Raw genomic sequence first — 25,421 nt, forward strand, 5'->3', positions numbered from 1 at the left:
ACCTGAATAATAAAACCTTATTTAACATAACCCACTAATAAAATGTGTTCTCCACTGCAGAATTAGGCATACTCTGAAAGCCATTTAAATGTGTGTGCAGATTTTTTTTTCTTCTCTTCTCTGCCTGCTTCTCCGTGTTTTTGTGCACAGTAACTGCAGGAAGAAGGAAGTCAGATTTGCAACAATTGCAAATGTATAAGCGAAGCTATTGTTGGAAGTAGGAGGATGAGAGATGATGGATTTCATTGGGACACGTCATACAGAGGGCTGAGATGAAAGTTTTAGTGGGCAGTATCGGGGAAAAAGACAGGCAGACATTTTTCTGCACTACTGGGGAGAAGACCTGGCTGTGGGACTCCTGACTGAATGCAGATTCCTGCGTCCTGCTACAGTCAAGATTTGGCAGAGCTGGGAGGAAGACCTTTTCCTGGTTGGAGGCATTCCTATCTGCAAAAGCTAAGAATTCCAGGCAATGACCCCGGTTTGAAAAGGAAAGGCGATCCTTTTACTGGGGTTAATCTTCAAGGGAACCACATTCCGAAGGAGAACAGCTGAAGAAAACTCTGAACAGATAAGGTAATTACATAAGCGTGGGAGCCGTGTGTGCACGAAAATATGCAGTCAGTGTAGGAAAGGGGATTCCTGTGCATGTCTTAATCAAATACCAATGTTGCAATTTGAGTTCTGTTCTCCGCCACTCTCTTTGCAGTGTGTCATAGACAATGCTCTTACTGTACCATTTTATTTATTTCTGTAAAGAATGAGATCGTGTTTAAATGCAACTTTTATAATACAGAAAAATATTTGAAAACAGACGGGTGGTGTATTTACTATTTACCATTACAATGCCGATGATGTGGGGAGATTTTTAAACAGTGCAATGGTCATTTTAAGACAGATGTGTGCATGTCAGAATCAGTATGAATAATTGTGAGTGACTGTAGCATAGCTCGTTGGAGGTACATGAGCCAACGGGAAGAGAGACTCTCTGAACATAGCTCCCTACCGTATATAAGGTAGTGGAAATTACCACAAGACTACCATATATAGCTCTCTGTCGTAAATAAGTCAGTGAGTTCGCCCATGGTGGCACACCAACACTATCACTGAAAAATGTGGTATTCCTAAAATGTAGGTCTGAGGTCTCTCTAGTGATCACACGAAAAATCTAAGCAAAGATAAGGGATTCTGGACATTGGGGCCACAAATTAAACAAGGGAATTATGCTCACCAAAATACCACCAACCACGTATACCAAATATGCAGGTCTGGGTGCTGAAATAATGCATGTCCATTGTATTATTGTTGCACATGGCCAAATCTGAATACAAAGAGTGATTATTGCTAAGTTATTTTTCGGCGGTAATAAAATACCGTCAGGCCCCAAATCTCCATAAAATACCCTACAGCCACCTCCCCCTTCAATATCTTAGCTTTCATCATCTCCTACTGCTTGAAGTCTGCTGCCACCTCTCCAGCATCCGCGATCATTACAGCCTTCATTCTCCAGCTAGCGCCAAACTCAAGCATCTTGCTTCACCATCCACATTGGCTGACTGGGCTTCCTGGGTTTCATAGTTCTCTCCCTAAGATGGGCCTTTAGCGAGTGCCTCCACCTGTGTTTGGCTATCGGGGCAATGTTGGGATTGACTGCTGCTGTTAGGTGCACCTGTCCTCACTATGGGCATAGGAGGCTGAACCAAGCGTTCACTTGATTGGCCCCCCATCTTGGATTTCACTTTTCCCTCCCAACCGCTCTCTAGTGTCGTTTGGGCAGGACCGTGCTCTTTGGTTCCCTCGGTGTGTGTGTGCCAACTGTATGTAGGGGAATCTTTCCAAACACTGAATGTACAGCAAGTGCTTGCAGGGAAATTGACCTGTGCATCACAGCGAGGGAACACACTTTTCATAGGCAAAGAATTCATAACTTTGTTTCAAGCATGGCCCCTTGACCCTCCTCCCTCCGAATTCACAGAGCGTTTCATTGGGGCCACGAAATGGCTGTAACGATACTGCCGATGTAATTGTAACGGTATCAGGGCAAACCTTACTAATGTTACCTGAATTAAATTAACTAGGGCTAAAGCTAAGTGTTTATTTTCCTTTGCTGGAGCTTTGAGAGAGCTTCGTCCTTTGGCTCTGCTTTGAGAGAGCTTTACCCTTTGGGGGTGCTTTGAGAGTGCTTCATCCTTTAGGTCTGCTTTGAGAGAGCTTCACCCTTTGGATCTGTTTGAGAGTGCTTCAACCTTTGGGTCTGCTTTGAGAGACCTTCAAACTTTGGGTCTGCTTTGAGAGAGCTTCACCCTTTGGATCTGTTTGAGAGAGCTTCAACCTTTGGGTCTGGTTTGAGAGAGCTTCAAACTTTGGGTCTGCTTTGAGAGTGCTTCATCCTTTGGGTCTGCTTTGGGAGAGCTTTGGGTGAGCGTCACCCTTTTTCAATTGGGGAGGGATTTCACTATACCCCTTCAGAATTATGCTTGGTGCACCTGCGCTAACTGCGACAGCTCGGCTCATGTCACACTGCCAGTATCAGCGGAGGCCAATATACAGAAGACTGTACCGGAGCAGAGAATTATCTGCCCCTCATTTAAAATGTGTGGCAGGGTCTTTGAACCCTGCTTTTGCGCTCACGAGCAGCATTCCACTTTGGTGATAGTTTGCAAAGGCCCAGGCTGCATCTGGCATAGCATTTACACAAAGCACCAGGTGTAACCCGAGGCTAGACTAATCTGGCCCTGAGTGATTCTGGAAGTCATTTCTACCCTTCATTTCACTTGTCAAAAATGAGAGTCCAGAGCCGATCATTCCTTCATCCTTGGGTTCAGGGATTGGCTCATCCGCCTCCAACTCCCTCAGGGTCAGCCGCTTCTCCAAGCAACAAGCTGGTGGTAGATCTCTCTCCGCAGCAGGAGCCTCCCTCTGGAACAGCCTTCCTGCCTCCCTGAAACTTGAGGAGAACCATCTCCGGTTCCGGAAGCACCTGAAAACCTTCCTCTTTGCTTCTGATTTCTCTCCCCCTCTCCTCTGCTGAAGTCCTTGCTGATTATGAGACTGCACTGGTTACCTGGCCTCCTATCTGATCTCGGGCTCAATCCCTGCCAGTTGCATGCCTGCACTGCCTCCCTGGCAACCCCTACACCTGGGGACTGTTATTCTGTATCCCTACAGTCCCCCCACCAGCACACATGTCTGCACTCCCCCTGCACTTATTTATCTTGTTATTTATTATCCCATGTACTGCACTTTCCCCTCCCCGCCCCCCCTGCACTTTTCCTTTTTCCCCCCTTCCCTTGCACTTGCGCGATCTGAATGATGCCTGGCCTAGTAAGATCGTTGTCTGTCTTCCCTCTGTTCCCCCTCCCTTGCCCCATCGCGCCTTGAAACACTTGTGCATAGGCACGTTATAAATGCCATATCATATCATATCATATCTCATAACGGGAAGGGTAAGCCAGGACATTTTGAGGGTTGCAGGTTTGTTAGCATCGCCAACTGGGGCCCTAAAGATGCCCCTAAGCAGTATGAGTGGTAGCAAAGCACACTGTAGAAGACCCCTGATGATGCTACCGTTGTCGAGCAGATAAACTATATGTTGGACGTAGACCCTGGAGATACTGTACAGCCACAGTAGGAAGAGATATACTGTGTACTCAATGGGTGCCACCTATATGTAAAATTGTGTAGTGAACAAGTGCCATGCTTTTTGGAAAAAACAATATTTAGAGTGTCTAAATGTGTATGTTGATTGATTTCTGTTTTTGTGTATTCGTTCATTTCTTGCAATAGGTTGCACGGTCACTTTTTGCACTTGAAGCACTAGCACTTTGCATATATTGCACTTTAGTAAGCATTCATGTAAATTATTTTTGCAGCTGAATTGTACCAGACCAGAGGTCATTTGAGTCTGGACTATAGTGTGGGAAACGTGTGGTCACATGAATTGGGCCACTGAATCGTATTAATCAGTGAGAGCATGTTTAGCATGTGTGTAAGGTTTTGACAGTTCATGCATATGCATTTGAAAATAAAATTGTGTATGTGCTATTGTGTGTTTCTGCCTGAGCTTTTTAGGGAACCGTTGACTTAGGATTTACATGTCAGGAGCCCTGTGTAATATATTATATGTCGATTCGATAAAGAACATGGATGCACAGTGGAAGAGCCCTAACTTTATCTTTCCAAAGTCTGCTGGGCATATTGGACAGTGGTGACGGTCTGACTTGTAGCTCTAAGCAAATCTCCTATATGTACAATTAGTTGGACAAGGATCCACGGGTGATGAGGAGCAGGGCCTCTGTTTATGAAACATTGGAGGGCACAACATAAGGGATCATGTCCATTCCTCCTGTTTTTGCAGGATATCCAGAGAAAACATATTTCAATGCATATTATACTGAATGGGAGTCATTGGTTATCCTGAATAGCAGGTGTGGTTGGGGCTCACCAGGGTCAGATTTTGAAACCCTCAGCCAGGGTCCAAGGTGAGGGTACGCATGGGTGGACGGAGTCCCCCCACTTTTTTCAGAAGTCTCATCACTTGTTTCTGAGGGCACCTGGATATGCTACCTTCTGGAGAACCACATTCAATTGATATGTTAATGAGGCCCCCCACTTCATGTTTTAGGACTTGACCCCTGCCCTCAGTTCAAAGCAACCAAGGTAGGGACATCCAGCAGCATCACCCGCATGTAGTGCATGCTCCGAGCGAGCCTCCACTTTATGCATCCTCAAAGCCCCACCTAGATGGCAATGGGACTGTTGTTGATCCTGGGTTAGCAAAACGTCAGTCCCCTGATAAAGTTCTACGGCTCCTGCCTATGGTTCGCAAACTCTATTGACCGGATGTGACAAAACTTCATGGACGTAATTATCCGAGGGGAGAAAGACATTAAAAACACATCTGTTCTAATCCACGATCCTGGTATACAGCTCCTGGAGCTCTTAAGAGCAATCGACATCACATCAGGCAATACACAAATGTGCCAATTACTCACGGGAGTGGCACTTCTCCTCCTTAGACTATTATTCACTCCTCCCCACCTTTTCTACGGGGGGAAATAATTCAGCGAAGACAGGGAGAATATAGACAATTTTCTTGCAAACAAACAAGGAACCCAACAGCACAAAGGAATTACTTTGCTATGTATTGGGCACTATATTTTACATGTTTGTTTTTAAATCGTATTTTCTTTTTCATAGATATAAATATTTATAGACATTTTTGTAAGTGATGCGCATCTCTGTATGCACCTGCGGCTGCTCGGTACCACTGTATCGGTCGGACCGAAGAATCTGCCGCAGGCGGCTGCAACCTGCTGTTCTGTCAAACGATTCACATAATACCTGACCATAATTGTAATTTATAACACGCTTAATAACGGGGACCAGTTTCTAAGCGCGAGCCCGGGATTCGACCAGTTTCTAAGTGCAAGCTTGGGATTTGAACTTGTGTTGCTATGCGTTGGCTTGCTTCCAAGATGAACGCGCTGCCCTTGGGCTATCCTCCCGGCCCTCTGGCCACGACTGATGGGGGTTGTAGTCCAAAACATCTGGAGAGCCAAAGGTTGCAGACCCCTGCTCTAGCCAAAGGCAACATTTGTTGATGCAAAGCAAACTGTCTTGAAAATATAAAGCCTTGCTAAATGACAGATTCTTATGTAATTTTTCACTCTTAAAGAACATTGGACATGTGAAAGAGGCGGGGCTATGTGATAATATTGGTGAAATAAATACTGTTGTTGGAACAATATTTGCTTCATGAGGAAAAAAGCGGTGCCCACATATTCTAGGACTGAGGTCATTTCCTAATTAACCACAGCCCTCGTGTAATATGGGAAAGTGCAGAGGATGAAGGGTAGCGGACCACAGACTGAACCGTACGAGCTACCCACCGGAAACAGGATGGGAGAGGAAGTGTTAGAGTTCCGAAAGATGGAGAAGGAACAGTCAGAGAGGCAGGAGGCCACCCAGTTGTGCAAGGTTTCCTTGAAGCCTTGAGGGGAAAGGTCTTGGAGGAGGGAGAGGCAATACGCAAATCCAAAGGTGGCAGAGAGATTGAATAAAATGAGGAGGGCAGCGAGATGGGGATTGTAGGAAGTGGTGAGAAATTTGGAGACCTGGGCGAGAGATGTTTCTTACTGCAAAATTCTTAATGGGTCGGATAAAGACCCATAGCGCAAAACTTGAATTCATGTTTAGTGGCTTCAGCAGCCAATCAGATCCTCAAACATTGCAAAACGTGTATGGCTCAATAAAAGGCACAGCTTATTTATTTATTTATTCGTATTTTTTTAAAAACGCACTTCAGCCCTTAGGCATCGTGGCGCTGTTACAGGTAATCTTGCTGGTTACAAAGGGAGAAGAGCATAGCAGTTACTTAAGATTATACATTTACATTACGCTTACCTGCTCGGCATTTTATTTGTAATCATTCAGTATAATAATCCTCCCATGAACTCCCTCATTGTGATTTTCTGGTCCCTCAAGCGAAAAATATTTGTCTAACTCAGAAGCAAATCACTGTGATTTTCTGTTCCCTCGCAAAAGCATTATCGTTCGACACTCCGAAGTCAGCGACAACACTTTTCTGCTACCTCACAAAAATAGTGGGTGCCCTTCTGAAGTCATGTCACTGTTATTTTCTGCACCTCCACAAAGGAATCATGCACGCCACTTTGAAGTCAGTCACTGGGACTTTCTTTTGCCTCACAGGAAATAATGTGCATTACTCTGAAGCCAGTAACCACGAGTGTCTGCTCCATCACACCAACAAATTCGTGCTGCGAGAAAACCATTCACTGAGATGTTCCACAAAAACGTGTCAGTATGGAGCTAGACAATGCGGGTTGCCTTCCTCACAAAAATCAGATGTCAACATCTTATCAAATGTATTCTAGGTTTGGGGGCCCTTAAAATGGGTCCACATCACCCCCTACAGAAGCAATTGAAGCTTAATAACATCCAGCAGATTAAACATAATACTTCCTAGTTCCTTTACCTAAGTTCTACCCTATTATCAATATATTTATTGAGCACGGACCTATCTTCGGGAAGCAACGGAGCGCTTTACAAATCATAGGGGGAAGAACACAGTGAAGGAAGCAGAGATACAAGGAAGAGGGGAGCTAACGGGGAAGAGGGAAGGGTGGGCAATGTGGCAGCACAGGATTTACAAGCATACACAGGAGGAAACAGTGGGGCATAGATCACTCAGTCTCAGGTAGGTTGGGCAGTGGACGGTGTGTGTACCTAGGTTTTACAGAGGAGCCATTCCTTGAAGAGGAGGGTCTTGAGCCCCTTCCTGAACAATAGATGCGAGGGAGCGAGTCTGATGTTGATGGGGAGGAGGTTCCAGAATCTTGGTGCATAGGCAGAGAAGGCCTGTCTTCTGGATCTTTCCTTCCTGCACAGGCGGACTTCAAATCTTCACATATCCTTACTTCTGGTGTATCGAAGGCCTCCATAGACGATGAGTTTCTCATTGAGGTAGCTTGGGGACTTCAGGGCGACAGTCTTGGGGTTGATGCAGCAGGATTTGAAGATTTTCCCACATTAGTGCATTTTACTTACCTATATTCAAATTGTGTTCAGCAGACCCTTAACTCTTATCTAATGAGAGGTTCCAAGACTAGGCTCAGTGATCCAAAAAATAATTAGCCTGAACTAAGAGCTTGATTCCCTTTTCACAGCGCTCTCAGTGATTCTTTTATTTTGATACGCTATTACGTTTATATGATATTGCTGAATTATAACTTGCCATCATTTTAGTGGGTATGGGAGGACAATTCGTAACCTGAGCGCGCGCACCCCTAGGCGCATGCGCACACACTCCCTTGCTCTCGTTTGGCAGAATACTGGCTTGTAAATTGCAGACCTCTTCCGCAAGATGTTGTGAGGGGAAAGTATAACAAGTTGCACAGTCCTAATTGGCGAAGGGGAAGGACTGCTTGAAAAAAATGGCATTGTGGTTAATCTTACTCCTGAGGGGGGGGCACGCGATGGAGACGAGAAGGCAGAGGGGTATAGCGGTATGTGCATGCAAGAAGAGCCACCGCTCTGCTTATACCTTCGCTTCTTATTTCATCTACTCTCGGCATCACCCGGGTGTTTTGCATTTACTCTTATTGGAGCGGGCAATGACACCGTATTGCCATTTGTCCAAAGCAACATGTGGTGGGTAATGATTTGCTTCTCAAGTTATTTCAGTGAAGAAGGGGGTGGCTTGAGTACGCCTCCCGGTGAAGGATGCAGAGGTGGTGTCTTACTTGAGAGTTCCTTGGCCTGCCACATGTGTTCCAGAAGGGTGCGGTCGCTAGCAGGTGTGCAACAAAACCTACATTTCGGGGGGAGGGGTTAACACTTAAAATGTTGTGAGAGACGCTAACTTCAAAGACGGTGGGGAGGGTCAAACTTATTTGTATGGCGGCATCTAACTTCTTTACGCATTCTAGTGAAACAATTCTAGTGCAGCTTCAATGTTACAAGCAGTTAACTCTTTCCTTTAAGTCTGAAAGCACCTACTTAAGGACTGCGGTAAGAATGAGCAGTCTCCTGTACCCTCTCTACCCTTCCAATCACTCCTTTATCATGCAAGTACCAACCCCACATCATGATTTCAATTGCCTAAAATTGTATGCATATGAATGCAAATGCTAATAGTGAAATGCTTTACGTTAGAAATTGAAGGGCCTTTGTTGACAGCGATGCCCAGGCGCCGTTTAACATCTGTGTCCGGTTCTATCCGGCCGCGGCCACGGCTCCATAGGTCAGCCAGGTCGAGTCAACGTAGCCCAAAATTTCAGGGAGTGTGTGGGAGAGGGCTAAAGCCCAGTCAGCTTAATGGTGTTGCACCACTTCTAGTGTTTAATCTTTTGGTTACTTACTGGGAATCTTCTTTACTCATAGCCCTATTCTTCCTCATCCCAGTACTTGTGTATGAGACACTTTGCCTCATACACAAGTAATGGGATGAGGTAGAGGGACATGAAGGTAATGCATGGTTTAGTTACTTGTAATCTTCGATACTCCTATCCCCACTCTTCCTCATACCAGTACTTACTTATGAGGCAAGAAGCCTCACATCTAAGCACTGGGACAAGGAAAAGAGATGTGGAGTTAATTCTGTGCCGAGAAGCTGATTGTGGGGGTTCGGGAAGGGGATGTAGGGAGAGGGGATGTGTGGGGAGGTGGGGTGGGACGTTTATTGTGCGATAAATCATAATGGTCATCCATGTCCAGGCTAAGCAGGCATGATATGTGGTATTAGTGGCTAGAGAGGCATTTTGGTGCAGCCAGTCTAGTCATTTCTTAGTTTGGCTTGAGTTATTTTTAACTAGGCATCTCTGATAAAGAAGTCTTGCTTAGTGTAATTAACTGGCTAGACTGGCATTTGGGGGCTGCTAGTTTAGCCGTTTCTTACTGCGGCATTGTATATTGTTCTGGGCATCTATGATAAAAATAACCATGATAAGTGTTATTGCTTCAACTGGCATTTTGGTGAAACAGTTTAAGTATGTCTAAATGTGGCCTGTCATGCTTTACTTGTAATGTTATTACATGTCTAGACTGGTCTACATTGTGCAGCCAGTTGGACATGTTTTCATTGTGGCGTGGCATTTTTAAATAGTAAAGCGTTATATTAAAGCATTCATGTTCCTGTGCACTGTTGGTAACTTGCATGTATTGGATTTTTGGATTGCTGTTACCTTACAAAACCATTGCAAATGCTTTTTCCTTTTGGCCAATTTTTCTCAGAAAGTGTGTGTATAATGCATTAAAACACATATTTATGTGATATATGATATGATAATATCTTTCTCCTAGTGCAGTGTGCGGCGTACCCCTGCAGCAGCACGTTCCTGCGTATTGCGCAAGTGTGGTAATCTAGGCCGGCCAAGAGTGTGGTGGGACCCGTGTTTTTTTGCCAAGATGGGGGTGGGGGCCCTTAGCGTGGCTCAAAGGGGGCCCCAAAGTTTGTGTTACGCAACTGAAAGTCATACCCATAGTTACGGACTGCAGTTCACAAGGATGACATAAGCAAGTCCTAAATACAGCACACAAAACATCATATCTTGTCATATAAAAATATATGTAACAAAAATAATTGCCTGTACTTTCCTTGCTTATAATGCAAGGTACATGTGTCAAAGATTATATTTCATTTTCCTATAAAACGTAGGGGATTGTAATCGTCCTAAAAACGATTGCATTGCACTGCAGCTCTGTCCTGGCAGGTACTTCGGAGCCCAACCTGAACAATCTCCAGACTATCCAAAATAACGCTATCCAAGCCGCCCTGAACCTCTCCACGCGAGACCATGGGCCTCATTACGAGGCTTGCGCTGACGGAATGAAGGGGGCCGGTACTGGTCCATCCCCCTTCATTCCGTCAGGGCTGATTACGAAGTTCCCTTTGCGGGACCCGGATCAGATGTCTGGTAACCAGATGCCTTTTCCGGGTCCCACGAGGGGAAGAGGGGGGTAACAACGGGACACTTGTTATGTGCCCGTTGTTACCACCCTCCCCATTCCCATTGAGCCCTATGGGGGCTCAAATGGGAATGAGGAATGGTTCCTGCAAGGAGGTCTTACCGGGTCCTCCTATGTCGGAATGGCCCGGTAAATCCCCATTGCAGGAACCCGGTAATGGAGCCCGGTTTGGAGGCAGCCATGGTGCTAATAGCTCGATGGCTACCTCCAAACTCGTAATGAGGCCCCATGTGTCAACCAACAGAAATTCAGCTCACTGACTACCTGTGAGGGAACAAATTAATTTCAAAATTCTATCGCCCACTGCTGCTTCTCGAACTCTACACGACCTTACCTTTCACAGAGAATCATCAAGCACACGTCCTCCAGACCCACCAGAGCCATCTACAGCCACCGTTTGACCGCCCCGCGCTTTATGCATAGGAAAGCTGGACGCTCTAGCTTCCCCAGCAATGGTCCCCGTCTCTAGAGCGCCCTGCCACGGTTCTATGTTTATTCTTCGCCCGTTTATTCTTCGCCCGTTATTTTTCTCGACACTTTTTGCAAAGAAATGTTTGGTGAAAAAAATCATCGCATTTTATTTTTATTTGGGGTGTCACCTTCCCCTATTTTATTAATCCCTATACACCACCCCACCCTACTCCTTATATTCCCTCTCCCCCATATTTTTCGATGTTTTTTTCGGCAAAAATGTTTTCGGCAAAAAGTTCTGCGAAAAAAAAACGTAGGATGGATGAACGTCGTACCCCTGCCACCCAACTCGCAGGCCGAACCCTCGTACTGGTCTTTCAGGAAGCAACTGAAACCAAGACTGTTCAACTGAAGAATTGCCTGTATCCTCTGACCTGTTGCCCTCCCCCATTCCGCCCTATTCCCCACCCTTTTTTGTTACCAGCACCTCAATGCCTGTGGGTTTTGGGCACTGTATAAATGCTAAAATAAATAAATAAATAAATTGTATTTTCATGTTGCAATTGACGTGTTGAAAGCACCGCGTTAGGTAGGTCAGCGAGTTAAGCACTTACCGCTGACAGCTGCGTGCAACTTCCAGTAACAGGCTTGAACGCGGAAGGATCAGATCAGCCGTCCATCCTTTCGAGATCAATGGATTGAGCTACTTTAAGCTGGGTACTAATAACACATACTTTTTTATAGCGCTTAGAAAAGTAGATAGTGCATGTAGAACTGTATTAAAAAAATGATACCATTTTCCCCAACAGAATGTTATTCATAGATATTGCAAACCACTGACAAATTCCAGGCTTCAGGCAAAGTGCCTTCATTAGAACCCTTTTCAGAAGGCTGGGAACCTCCTAGCCAAACAGGAATGCAGAATTCCAGGCACTAATCTGTGATAGCACCCAGAAATACTCCCTCCCAGTGGCCTGCCCCAGGGGCCGGCCTCTAACAATGTTCGGTTCTTCTGCTCGAGTCCTTTCCCTTCAGTCACTCGCCTTGTCAGGGAGCTCCGTCCCACCTCTCGCTCATCCCTTGTCGTGGTCTGGCCTCTTCTCCTTGTCAAGTGCGCCACTTCCGGTGACCTCCGCATCCCCCAGCTAATATGGCAAGCTGGTGACAGCAGATATTCATTTTTTCGCCTGCTTCCTGTGTTGTGCTCTGGCTTTCACCCTGGCCCTTGCTAAAAGCATTAGCACCCCTGCGGGTTCAACGCCTGGCATTAGGCACCCTTAGCCCTCCTTAACAATGGGTCGGTTTGGCCCCTCGGCCTTTCGGCCCGCGGCCGGGCCGAAATCGTCCCTGGGGAGTGGGGGCCGGTTTCTGGCCATGCCTGGGCCGGTTTGTAAGAAAAAAAAAATAGAAAACATATATATTTTTTCCACTTTTTTTTCTTTCAAAAAGTCTTTCATCCTTAGGTCGATAAATGAGTACCAACACAGGTTGGGTGATATTGTATGCATACTTGTTCTATAAAAAAGAGCTTAAGTGTAAGTGCTATACAATAACATATTATCATTTGGCCTTGTACGTCTGCTTGGATTCACAGTAATTTATTGTACTTAGGCGCAATGCTATTTGATGCCACTCCCTGTTTTGTCAAGGGGTGAAAGGTCGTGTTTCATCGCTTCCCAGGATGTCACTTTGGGGTGGGGCCAAATGACATCACGTCCAGTGATGTCATCAGAGGTAAAGGGTCATGAGACGAGGGGTGGGCCACTTTTTTGAGGCGAGGGGTGGCCCACTTTTTTGTGTGTGACCGGGCCTATTTCATGTCCCAGTCCGACCCTGGAACTTACTGGGCGCCTAATCGCCGGTATTGTCCTCATCAGAGGGCACTAACGCTCAATTGTTCCCTGGAGCTGTGAGATGACTTACAATATCTTGTACTTCTCAGTTCAAGGGCATTTTATTCTCACAATGCCTGCGTGGCAGCACCTCCGCTGATATCATTTTCTTTACTCCATGTTTTTCCTTTTCTGCACTTTTATCTCTTCCTTCGTTTTCGTCTGCTTCTTTCTTCCTGGCTTTTTCTAGCCTTCCAGTTTTCCAGAACTTCACAAAACCGGTTTCCCGTCTACTCCAATCTATCTCTGAAGCATTTGTTTTCTCTTTTCGTAATTTCTTTAAAAAAATTCTGTCACTTCCTGCTCCTCCTTTTCTTTATCTTTTGTATGTATTTCATCTCTTTTGCTTCCCCTCTATTTGCTTTTTTTCTACACTCATCTTTCTTGTTTAACTCATTTCCTCTCGTTTTCTGTCCCCCTCTTCTTCTATTCTTCTTCCATTATCTTATTCTGTGGTTGTCTTTTTTTTTACCAAGCCCCTTATTCCTTCCATCCCTCAAATAGATCCTGCACCTTTACAAATAAACAAATCCCTCAGGTGTCATTCTCTTACAATGAATAAATGAGAGATGCCAGTTGCTGGGCGCTGGAACTTTCAGGGATCACTGGGATTTCTCTAGCAGCTGAAATAGAATATTACAGTTGGATAGTGAAGTGATTTTCTCATAATACGCCAGACATTGTTAAATATGCATACATGCTCGCCTGAAATTGTTATGTTATAAGCAAGTTCTGAAATCACAACTTGCCTGTAAAAAGAATCGGTTCTGACTAGTGACTTGTAATGGTGATGTGATGTTTCATTGGTGCAAGACCAACACTGGTCTTTACATCGGTTTAGAATAAACTTTTGGAACTATTGAGTTGGCAAAAGCAGAGGGAAAAACAAGTGGGTGCGACAAAGGGGTGGGAGATAGGGAAAAAGGTGGTACAGAGTCATAATGTACAAAAGATAGACTCCGAATATGGACATTTTAAGGTTGATATATATATATCTGGCGAGAGATGTGAAATGCGGAATGGGGACGGGTGTGAAAGTGCATGAAAGTGAATGAGTGCTGGAAACAAACCCCATCTGAAAACAAGGCAATCTGAATGAAAGGAAAACAATGAATATAAGTGTGTATTTCAGCATTGTGTAGGGTCATATGGAAAACGGCTACATTATGTTATGTTAGTGGGATTAATACCGTGTATTTCTGCAATTTACGTGGCCTCCAATCCAATCCAATCCAGGAGAGGATTGGGCTAGTTAGTGGGTGGATGGGAGAGCGCATTTGGGCTTTCGCTAGGGTGTTGTGGGGTGTAATCCAAGACCCCAAACCGACGGAGCTGAAGGGCCGACTGGGAAAAGGGCCTGCCAGTATTCAGAAACCTGCATGCCGAAAAGAGGCTTATTCAGGCAGACTATGTGGGTGTCTTTCTGTAGTTGAAATCCAGAGAAAGCCAAAATAAAATTGTAATCCAAGTGCAGTTTGGAAAAGCACATCACATTGCTGACTGAGACAGGAATGCAGCATTTTTCACTGAAACTATCACCCATCAAAAGGGAGTGCACTGTGACAATTCAGACTCACTTTTCAGCATAAAAATGAACAGCAGATAATTTCAAGTGTATTTCATTAAGGACTGAAAGAAACAGCCATTTGCTTTCAGCTGTCATCTTTAAAAAGAAAAACAATGCTGTGTGAAAAGAAAGAAGAAATCCATCGATGCAAAAGCAAAGTGAACCCTGATCAGTAAAACACACAGTATGTCAAAGAACCAAGGCTGGTGTTCGAAAATGCAATATATGATTTCCTTTCAGCCAAGGACAAATGGTGGGTCTCTGGGGATACTTCAGAAAGGACTCCTCCCACTGAAAGCCTGGTTTGTGCATCCCAACTGTTTACAAAGGCAAAAATAATGTGGCCGGCCTGAAAGGTGTTTGAAAAGCAAGTGTCCCCCAGAGCTGGAGTCTCTGAAAGCTCATTTCTGTGCAGAGCAGATGGCCTAGCGGGTGCATGACCAGAATGTAGGGTAGGAGATGTGGAAACAGGGGCTGCAATCAAGGCTGAAGTCTGGAAATAAAATATAGGAAAATAGAAGTTTTTCAGATCAAAAGGTGGTCCCCTTCAGATAGGAGGACAGGATGGCAGATGTCTGCAGTGGGGAATCTCTGTGTTGCCAAGGCCTCCCAAGAATTTACGATGTGCAGCCTTTACATCAAACAAAAAAGAGACTAATAAAAACACTGGTCCAGAGAGGGAAATGGCGCTGGAGACCGGAGGGCTCCAATTTGCATAACCTAAAGATTTGCTATTAATTTAAAAGCACTATTATCATTTAGGCATTTTTCTCAGCAATCATAAGTTGTACTTCCTTGATTGATATGTCATTTTTTAGATAATATCCAGGTGATTTTATTGACATTAAATTCATCCACCTGCAATTTAGGGAATTGTAATGGCGAACTAAAAGGTGCTCTTGGCTGCTCTGAACCTGTCGGGGATTTAAGAGTTGACGAACTGGTGGAGGGTAAAATTAGAAATGTGAAGAATAAATTACATGTTCATAATCATTATGCTTTTTGACTAAATGGTGGAAAAGTGTCAAACGACCGAGAAACATAGTGCCAGGTGGTCATTTTATCAAATTCTCCATTAGTAGCTGAAGTGGAATATAGTTAGTAGTAAATTATGAAGTTTTGCTACAAAACTTAGTTTTTCCAAAAAGCTGACATAGAAACAAAAGAGTATTTCAAAGGGAAGTTGCCACATGTCGTCTCCAGACTCTTAAACCATAGACTCTTAAACCATCCATAGAGAGGGGCTGTATTTGGGAGGAAAGAGAAGGGTAATTGTCCAATCCTATTTGCGAGGAATCGTGCAGTATACTGCCCAAGATTGTATGCTTGATGGTGTCATCACTAGTATATAGAGTGGATGCACTTTGAGGAAGGGAGAGAGCTGCTGAAATGTACCACCTGAAAGCCAGAAGGAAACACAAATAGTAGATTCTTGCTGAAAGTGCATCTGTGTGGAGCTTTCCATTGCTGGGAAGGCCTAAAAGCTGACTGGGTCCTATGGTGAAGAGCTGGGGATCATCTGTGCGAGTGGGTTGACCAGACCCCTGCCCTGTCCTTCCAGAGGATCCTGAAATGCAGCTGGCTTTCCTGAACTTTAAACAGAGTTTTTCAATGAAAGTAGGCTTGAACCCATTGCAACCTAAAGGTCGGGGAATCTGCTGGTTTTCAATCCTTTCCTTTTATAGTGGGCAAGGGAGGGAGGCAAAACGGTGTAGATCCTTAGCTTATTTAACTAAAAATATTAATGTAATTAATTCCCTTTGGTGGAACACCACAGAGTGATTGTTGTTAATATTCAAAATTAACAAAGTTCATTTCAAGTGTGCGCTGAAAACTATAGACTGTAATGTAATTGGGTAATCCTATTTTGGGTGTTAACCCCGACTTCTTTTAGGAATAGGGCTGTCTTTGTCCCTAAACAAAAAAAAATCAATTCATCCCAATGTTTACCATCCAGCTTCTCCAGCACAGGCCTTTAAGTGGAGGGGGGTCTGAAATCCAAAATTCTCAATTCATCCCAAATTTTACCATCCAACTTCCCCAACAAAAGCCCTTAAGTGGAGGGGATCTGACAACCCAAATTCTTAAATCATCTGAAGTTTTCTGTCTGACTTCCCAAATACAGACCAAAGTAGGGAGGGTCTGAAAACCCACTGCTAAATCACTCTGTGTCTATTTACTGCTAGCCTTCTAAGCGCCCAGGAAAACCTAAATTGTACAGCATTGCAAATGTAAACTGATGTTATTCAGGGACTGGTGTTGATGATCATTTATTTTGAAATGTGTATGAAGTCAAATATTGTGATTTAGGTTTTCCCAACCAAATCGTTTGAGTTATTTATGTAGAGAAAGGCTTATTGTGCTGTGCCACGGATAAAGTGGTGTGTGACATTTTAGTGCAATTTTCAATTACCTATCATTACCTATCATCCAAATGATCACAAATATATTTCCTGTACACATGCCTGGTTCTTGGCTCATTGCTAGCTCAGGGAGATCGATCCAAGGGGTATTATATGCTTCATAAATAGGGCTGAATAAAGAACTGACAGTAATCCGTTTATTGTGTGACACCTAGATTGGGGAGGGAAGGAACTCCCTGTGTTGAAGGTGGCCTCTCAATAAACCGTTACAAAATGGGGACTCATGGCCGGGATTTGGCTGGCTATTTTTGACTCATGATTAGTGCATTATGACACACTATTCATTTTGATGTAATTGCATTAAGGTGGAGGAAAAGTCATCTTTGCTTTGTTAAAGTGGCACAAGGACTTGGCCCCTGAGTTCCAGGGATGTGTATAGGTGAAAAATTATGATTGGGTAAAAATTGATTTTGATTTGACATTGTGAGTGGAAATTAAACAGGATGGAAATTGTAAAGACAGTCAACTGTTATTTGTTTCATTAATTTAAAGTATGTCTTAATGTAAATCAAACATGTGCTATTTTGTTTTGTATATAAACCAATTTTTAGTAAATAAGAATTGTGCTCCAGTGTACTTTGTTAATTAACAATTATACATTTCATATTAAATGTCAACTTCTGTACTTTCTTTCATTATATCACAATAGAATAGACAAATGCAAATCTTTAGCATCAGAAAGATCTAAATTTCCTCATGCTTTCAATAATGGCTCTATAATGCAATTTCATAGTAGAGTGGTTTCTTATTGAATGTCCAACACAAGATTTATGTCTCTACTCGTTTCAGGGTGCTTTTATCCCCTTCTTCAGGAGTTGTCTATTCTCTTTCTTGTGTTCGGGTATCCCATCTATAGTAAATAAGTAATCATAGTGTCATCACTCTTATCTTACGTTTACATCACAAAAGTATTATATTACAATAATGTTTTAGTCTGTCATGCTTCTTCATCACATAATTACCTATGTTCCTTTATATTTTAGACCTCTTCTTCTGAGCTAAAAATATCCTGTAAAATTCCAAACATAAAATAGTAAAATACTACTATACTAATCTCCATAGCTGTTCTATTATTAATAACCCGTAGATGGGTGTTAAGTCCCAAGAGTACTTTCTCAGTGTCCCAAGTTTACCTGTTTAGTGTTCTCATTCCATAGACTGTGATTATTCTTGGGTATCTCTGTCTATTCGGTGGATCTTTGGTGTTTTAGCTCTTAGGGGGTGGTCTCAGCCTTAGAGGTTTCCAATAGGCCCTAGGTACAAGCGTACCAAGCCTATCCTGGGGTATGTATACACTCCCCCGGCCCAGCAGGTGGGAACCAATTAGGTAAGTACTGCCCCAGGAAACCTCCCTCCAAACTTCCCTCAGGAGAGAAGTATCACTAAACCTCCCAATATGGACATTTTCCCTAGCTATCCCCCTGAACCAGAACTTCCAAAATAATCTTCCTCTCTCTTCCCCATTCCAGGACAATAGGTCCCTGAAACTGGGAGAAGGGAGAATCAGGATTGAAGATTATAGGGGAAGCTTGAGTACCTGAGCTACTGAGCTACTCTGGGTGAAGGGACAGTTACCCTTTGTGGGAGCAGCAGAGGTATGCCTCAAGACCTCCCTACAGCCCAGAAAAGGTCTTGACACGGGGGCAACAGGTCCAGCAACTGGATGATGACCTAGGGTGCATGATGAGGGCTCAGTCCAACCCTCAACCTAATCCTGCTTCCCAGAATGTCCCAACACCCAGGGCTAATGCCCCGAGGGGAAATGATGGGAGGAAACATCTGTCAAACCACAGGTTCCTGAGTAGGGTGCCTGGGTGGTGGGGAGTGTCCAAGACCTAGAGGAAGCTTCCTTTCTCACCCGTCAAAAAGCATAGAAAGATTGCAGCCTGAAAGTGACTCTTCTACCTCCGGAAAGTTAGAACCCAAAGAGAAAAGGTTAATTAGGAAAGGCCAAAGAAGAACCCACTTCATGGAAGAGTTTAAGATCATTCCCTTTGAAAGAGAAGAGTTCCTGGAGGACTCAGATAAGACGACCCTTTCTTTCAGGAAGAGGGGATCTCTCTCAAAGAAAATGGATCCCAAAAGATAGTGAGTGGAACAGGGTAAGTATGGAGGCCAACTTAGAACCAGAAACTATTGAACCCCCAAAATGTGAGCCAGAAAAGGTAGAAATGGAGGGGTCCTTCCCCCAAACAGGTTCTGAGAACTGCCTCCATGAAAATGAAAAGTGGGGTGTTGGACTAGTAAACAGGTGACGAAAGGACACACAGATATTTTGTCACTTGGTTTATATTTCCAAGCGTTTCATTTTATTAAAAAAAAAACTTTTCTTAAAAAGATCATTAAACAAGGTTAAGATAATACATAGATTGTAGCTCATTCACTATTCATCATTCACACTCATACACTCTTCGTCACTCTATCAACAATTTTATCAAAAAATTTGTTTTAACACATCAAGTAACAGTCACAAGTCTGTTACGTCTCTATATATTCAAGGTTAACTAAGAAATCCCCAAGTTGGTTCAGGGTAACAAAAAAGTCTGTATGATGTTATTCCCACGGATTCTTATGTCAACACGTGTTTCAGTTGCTCTAAATGAGCATCATCGCTAGTGCTCTCTTTGTATCGCAACCTTCTTCAGGACAAAACAACCAATTTTCTTGTACATATATCGGCTTGAGCCACACCATCTATAACAATAAAATACATAAAAAAGACTATATCAGTGTCTAATACTCCTGCCATCCTCATTTTAGTTATTTAGGGGGTAATTCATAGAATTCAGCGCACAAGTGGCGCACGCGGCTGGCGCACAGTGTGCGCGTGTGGCAGTCTGCGCCAGCGCGTGTGCCAAAATCCATTTCCACGCACAGCATATTAATGGATTTCAACATCCATAACCAGCCGTGGTGCAGAGTAGTGCAGAGACCCTGCAGCAGCGCCAGTTATGCCCCCAACCCCTCCCCATGCGCCATGAACAGCGCACAAATCCCGTACATGGCGCACAGCCCAGTTGTGTACTCTGAAAGAAACAGGAGACCCCACACTTTGGATGGGAGTATTACTTGAAATTTGAATAACGGAAAAACATCCAAAGGATACAATTCAAAAAAGGTGGTATCACGGATTTTATTAAACCTGATACTAATTTAATTTATCGAACAAATCATGATTAAATCTGCACTTGTAGAAACAATTTACATAGCAGGAAACAGCTTTCAATAAAAAAGACACATCTATATAATAAAAAATCTACTTATTCAATCATCCAAGCATACAACCTCATCCATCCATTAGACAAACCACTCATACTAAACACCACTCAATGTGCAATATAAAATCCATAAGAAAATTCATCACAGTTGATTCATCTGAAAAAATTTGTAAAAAAGAATATTTGACGGGCCACAACAGATAACATCAGTGGCCTAGGCAGTTAAGATGGGTCCCAGATTTTTCTGACCACGACCTCATCTTAATCCAAACTCAACCGGTTTCGACGTATAGACTTTAGTGTAGTGACGTCTTCTGATGAAGTCTATACGTCGAAACCGGGGACCCATCTGGGACCCATCTTAACTGCCTAGGCCACTGATGTTATCTGTTGTGGCCCGTCAAATATTCTTTTTTACAAATTCTTTCAGATGAATCAACTGTGATGAATTTTCTTATGGATTTTATATTGCACATTGAGTGGTGTTTAGTATGAGTGGTTTGTCTAATGGATGGATGAGGTTGTATGCTTGGATGATTGAATAAGTAGATTTTTTATTATATAGATGTGTCTTTTTTATTGAAAGCTGTTTCCTGCTATGTAAATTGTTTCTACAAGTGCAGATTTAATCATGATTTGTTCGATAAATTAAATTAGTATCAGGTTTAATAAAATCCGTGATAGCACAGCCCAGTTGACCAGTATAAAGCCCCCCAACCACGAAAACATCTGTAAAAATCCCTGCGCACCCCTCCGAATACACGTACCCCACTGCATGGGAAGTGTTACACGCGATTTGGCCTGTGCAAGCGGGGTACATGTATTTCGGGGGTGCGTGGGAAGTTTTACATGCGATTGGCCCTGTGCGAGTGGGATACGTGTATTTCGGGTGTGCGCGGGAAGTTTTACACGCAATTGGGCCTGTGCGAGCCGGGTACATGTATTTTGGGGGTTCGCGGGAAGTTTTACACGCGATTGGCTCTGTGCGAGCGGGGCACGTGTATTTCGGGGGTGCGTGGGAAGTTTTACACGCGATTGGGCCTGTGCGAGTGGGTACGTGTATTTTGGCGGTGCGCGGGAGGTTTTACATGCGATTGGCCCTATGTGAGTGAGGTACGTGTATTTCGGGGGTGTGCGGGAAGTTTTACACGCGATTGGGCCTGTGCGAGCGGGGTACGTGTATTTCGGGGGTGCATGGGAAGTTTTAGACGCGATTGGGCCTGTGTGAGCGGGGTATGTGTATTTCAGGGGTGCGCGTGAAGTTTTACACGCGATTGGCCATGTGCGAGTGGATTACGTGTATTTCGGGGGGGGGCGCGGGAAGTTTTACACACGATTGGGCCTGTGCGAGCGGGGTACGTGTATTTCGGGGGTGCGCAGGGAGTTTTACATGCGATTGGGCCTGTGTGAGCGGGGCACGTGTATTTCGGGGGTGCGCGGGAAGTTTTACAAGCGATTGGGCCTGTGCGAGCGGGGCACGTGTATTTCGGGTGTGCGCGGGAAGTTTTACACGCAATTGGGCCTGTGCAAGCCGGGTACATGTATTTTGGGGGTGCGCGGGAAGTTTTACACGCGATTGGCTCTGTGCGAGCGGGGTACGTGTATTTCGGGGGTGCGCGGGAAGTTTTACAAGCGATTGGGCCTGTGCAAGCGGGGTACATGTATTTTGGGGGTGCGTGGGAAGTTTTACATGCGATTGTCCCTGTCTGAGTGGGGTACGTGTATTTTGGGGGTGCGCGGGAAGTTTTACACACGATTGGGCCTGTGCGAGCGGAGTACGTGTATTTCGGGGATGCGTGTGAAGTTTTACACACGATTGGGCCTGTGTGAGCGGGGTATGTGTATTTCAGGGGTGCGTGTGAAGTTTTACACACGATTGGGCCTGTGCGAGCGGGGTACGTGTATTTCGGGGGTGCGCGGGGAGTTTTACACGCGATTGGGCCTGTGCGAGCGGGACACGTGTATTTCGGGGGTGCGCAGGAAGTTTTACATGCGATTGGCCCTGTGCGAGCGGGGTACGTGTATTTCGGGGATGCGTGGGAAGTTTTACACACGATTGGGCCTGTGTGAGCGGGGTATGTGTATTTCAGGGGTGCGTGTGAAGTTTTACACACGATTGGGCCTGTGCGAGCGGGGTACGTGTATTTCGGGGGTGCGCGGGGAGTTTTACACGCGATTGGGCCTGTGCGAGCGGGACACGTGTATTTTGGGGGTGCGCAGGAAGTTTTACATGCGATTGGCCCTGTGCGAGCGGGGTACGTGTATTTCGGGGGTGCATGGGAAGATTTACACGTGATTGGGCCTGTGCGAGCGGGGTACGTGTATTTCGGTGGTGCCCCAACAAATTGCCAGTGTGTATCCTCCCAGGTGTGCACTCTCCCCCCTCCCCAGGGCCTGCAGGCAGACCCCAACACAGGGGTACACACAGCACCACTGGCCATGCCCCACAGGCAGCCCATCCACCCTGGCGAAGCACCCCAGCCAGCCCACATGTCACCATGCACAAGTGAGCACTGACTCATGTCCCCCAGCACCCCAACCACCCAGCATTGAGGGTCACCTGCCAGCAGGCCCCGACTCATGTCCCCCTGCACCCCCATCCACCCAACCACCCAGCATTGAGGGTCACCTGCCAGCAGGCCCCGACTCATGTCCCCCTGCACCCCCATCCACCCAGCAGTGAGGGGCACCTGCCAGCAGGCCCCGACTCATGTCCCCCTGCACCCCCATCCATCCAGCATTGAGGGGCACCTGCCAGCAGGCCCCGACTCATGTCCCCCTGCACCCCCATCCACCCAGCAGTGTGGGGCACCTGCCAGCAGGCCCCGACTCATGTCCCCCAGCACCCTCATCCACCCAGCATTGAGGGGCACCTGCCAGCAGGCCCCCACTCATGTCCCCCAGCAGCCCCATCCACCTAGCATTGAGGGGCACCTGCCAGCAGGCCCGACTCATGTCCCCCTGCAACCCCATCCACCCAGCATTGAGGGGCACCTGCCAGCAGGCCCCGACTCATGTCCCCCTGCACCCCCATCCACCCAGCATTGAGGGGCACCTGCCAGCATGCCCCGACTCATGTCCCCCTGCACCCCCATCCACCCAGCATTGAGGGGCACCTGCCAGCAGGCCCCGACTCATGTCCCCCAGCAGCCCCATCCACCCAGCAGTGAGGGGCACCTGCCAGCAGGCCCCGACTCATGTCCCCCAGCACCCCCATCCACCCAGCATTGAGGGACACCTGCTAGCAGGCCCTGACTCATGTCCCCCAGCACCCCCATCCCCCCAGCATTGAGGGGCACCTGCCAGCAGGCCCCGACTCATGTCCCCCAGCACCCTGACCCACCCACCAGTGAGGGGCACCTGCCAGCAGGCCCTGACTCATGTCCCCCAGCACCCCGATCCCCCCAGCATTGAGGGGCACCTGCCAGCAGGCCCCGACTCATGTCCCCCTGCACCCTCATCCACCCAGCAGTGAGGGGCACCTGCCAGCAGGCCCTGACTCATGTCCCCCAGAACCCCCATCCACCCAGCATTGAGAGGCACCTGCCAGCAGGCCCGACTCATGTCCCCCTGCAACATGAAAGGAGGCTGCTCAATCATGGGCCTCATGTGCACCAAAATACCACTGCACGCCACCACAGTCTTGACATGCAATGATTTCACCAATCCACCCCACACCGACATGCCTATGTCAGGACACAAATCAAAAGTCAACCATGTACATCAACACATGTCCATCACACACACACACTGTTTGCCATAGATTGTGTAAAACCACAATTTTACATGCATGAACCCAATGAGCGAATCCCACACATGGAATTAAAATATCAAAATGTATTATAAACAAAATCAATGTAATGAAATGAAAGGCAAAAAAATAATACAAGCATGAAATGAAATGCATGGCCAAAAGTATGAAAAATGAAATGTAAAAAGAATCCAAATAAATCCTGAAGAAAAATGGTCCAAATTCTCTGTCCACCAAAACAAATCCAAAGGAAACGTAAAAATCAAAATCCATTGCCCCATGGTGAAATCCAAAGAAAATGTACACATAAATCCAAAGTCCAACTATGTACAAGGAATTTTGAAAGGGTCCATGAGCCCAACAAAAGAACTGAAACCTATCTAAGGAACTACCTAAGAAATAACTATATACAAAAGTGTGAGGCATAGTCCAATCACCCCAAAAGAAATGAAAACGAAAATGAAACCTAACACTAAAAACTATTTACAATGGCGGCAGGCTAGTCCGACGGCTCACTTTCCGATGTCCCAGGCCAGGGCATCATCGAACTCCTGCTCAATGTCCTGGAGGTGGTCCTCTTCCATGGCCCCGAGGGTACGCAGGGAGGATGCCATGTTGGACTCCAACTCCCTGCGAATAGCCTCGAGGCACTTGGCCCGCCTCAGTGCCCTCCGCATGGAGTTCTCCCCCCTGACCATTGTGAGGCGTGCCTCTTCCGCCCGCCACCACTCTGCATCTATACCCTGGCCCAACCGCAGCCACACGGAAGACACACCCATTCCAGGGCCCTCCTGCCCTCTGGCCGATGCCTGCCCCTCTGATGTCGATGGCCCTGAGCCATCATTGCTCCCACCTAGAGCCTGCTGCTGCTGTCCATGTGCCCTGTCCGATGATGCCTGCACATCCTCCATCTGCTGGTCTCTAGTTGTTGGGGTGTCCACCCCTGCTGGACTGCCGACTCCCAAATGTGGCAAGGATGGGATCTCCACCAAGCTGACTGTGTTGGTCGGGCCAGGTCCACAGGGGGCCCTGGTGGAATCTGGGCCGGAAGATGGCAGGGAGAACGACTGGCGCATAGTCTCCACAGAGGAGGAGAGGTCCGCCAGAGTGCGCGACATATGTAGGAACCCACCGACCAGGGCCCCTCCAAACAGTAGCACGTCGTGACGCTGCTCTTCGTGATGGCGTGCGTGCTCCCCCCAGGAAGCATGCCTGTTATCACAAATGACACGCGTGCGCAATGCGACACCAATCAGGACGGAGTCCATACGGTCATGGGACTCCTCATCCACAGGTAGTGGAGAGGCAGATGACGTGGGCCTCCCCCTACCTGCGGATGGGCCTGGGATGGGGCATCCCTGCTGGTGCATGGTGGTGCAGTCACAGGGTCAGGGACAGCGACATGCACAGGCCCCTCTGCGGTGACCTGTGCTGCCTCCTGACCCTGGCCCTGGACTGCACCACTTGCACCAGTGGTACTACCCCCACCAGGCCCCATGTGCGGCTCAGTAGCGGGCTCCTCCTCCTCTGTGGAGACCACCAACCTGGATGTCTCTGCACCGTCTTCTGCCATTGCAAGCCCCTGTGGGGGCTCACCCAGCCCTTCCGCTACAGCCGTAGTGGCAGACACAGCATCAGTCCCCTCGCTCCCGGATGATGGCAATTCCTGGG

This window comes from Ambystoma mexicanum, chromosome 14, assembly GCF_040938575.1.
Source record: "Ambystoma mexicanum isolate Mex_15411 chromosome 14, UKY_AmexF1_1, whole genome shotgun sequence".
NCBI lineage: Eukaryota > Metazoa > Chordata > Amphibia > Caudata > Ambystomatidae > Ambystoma > Ambystoma mexicanum.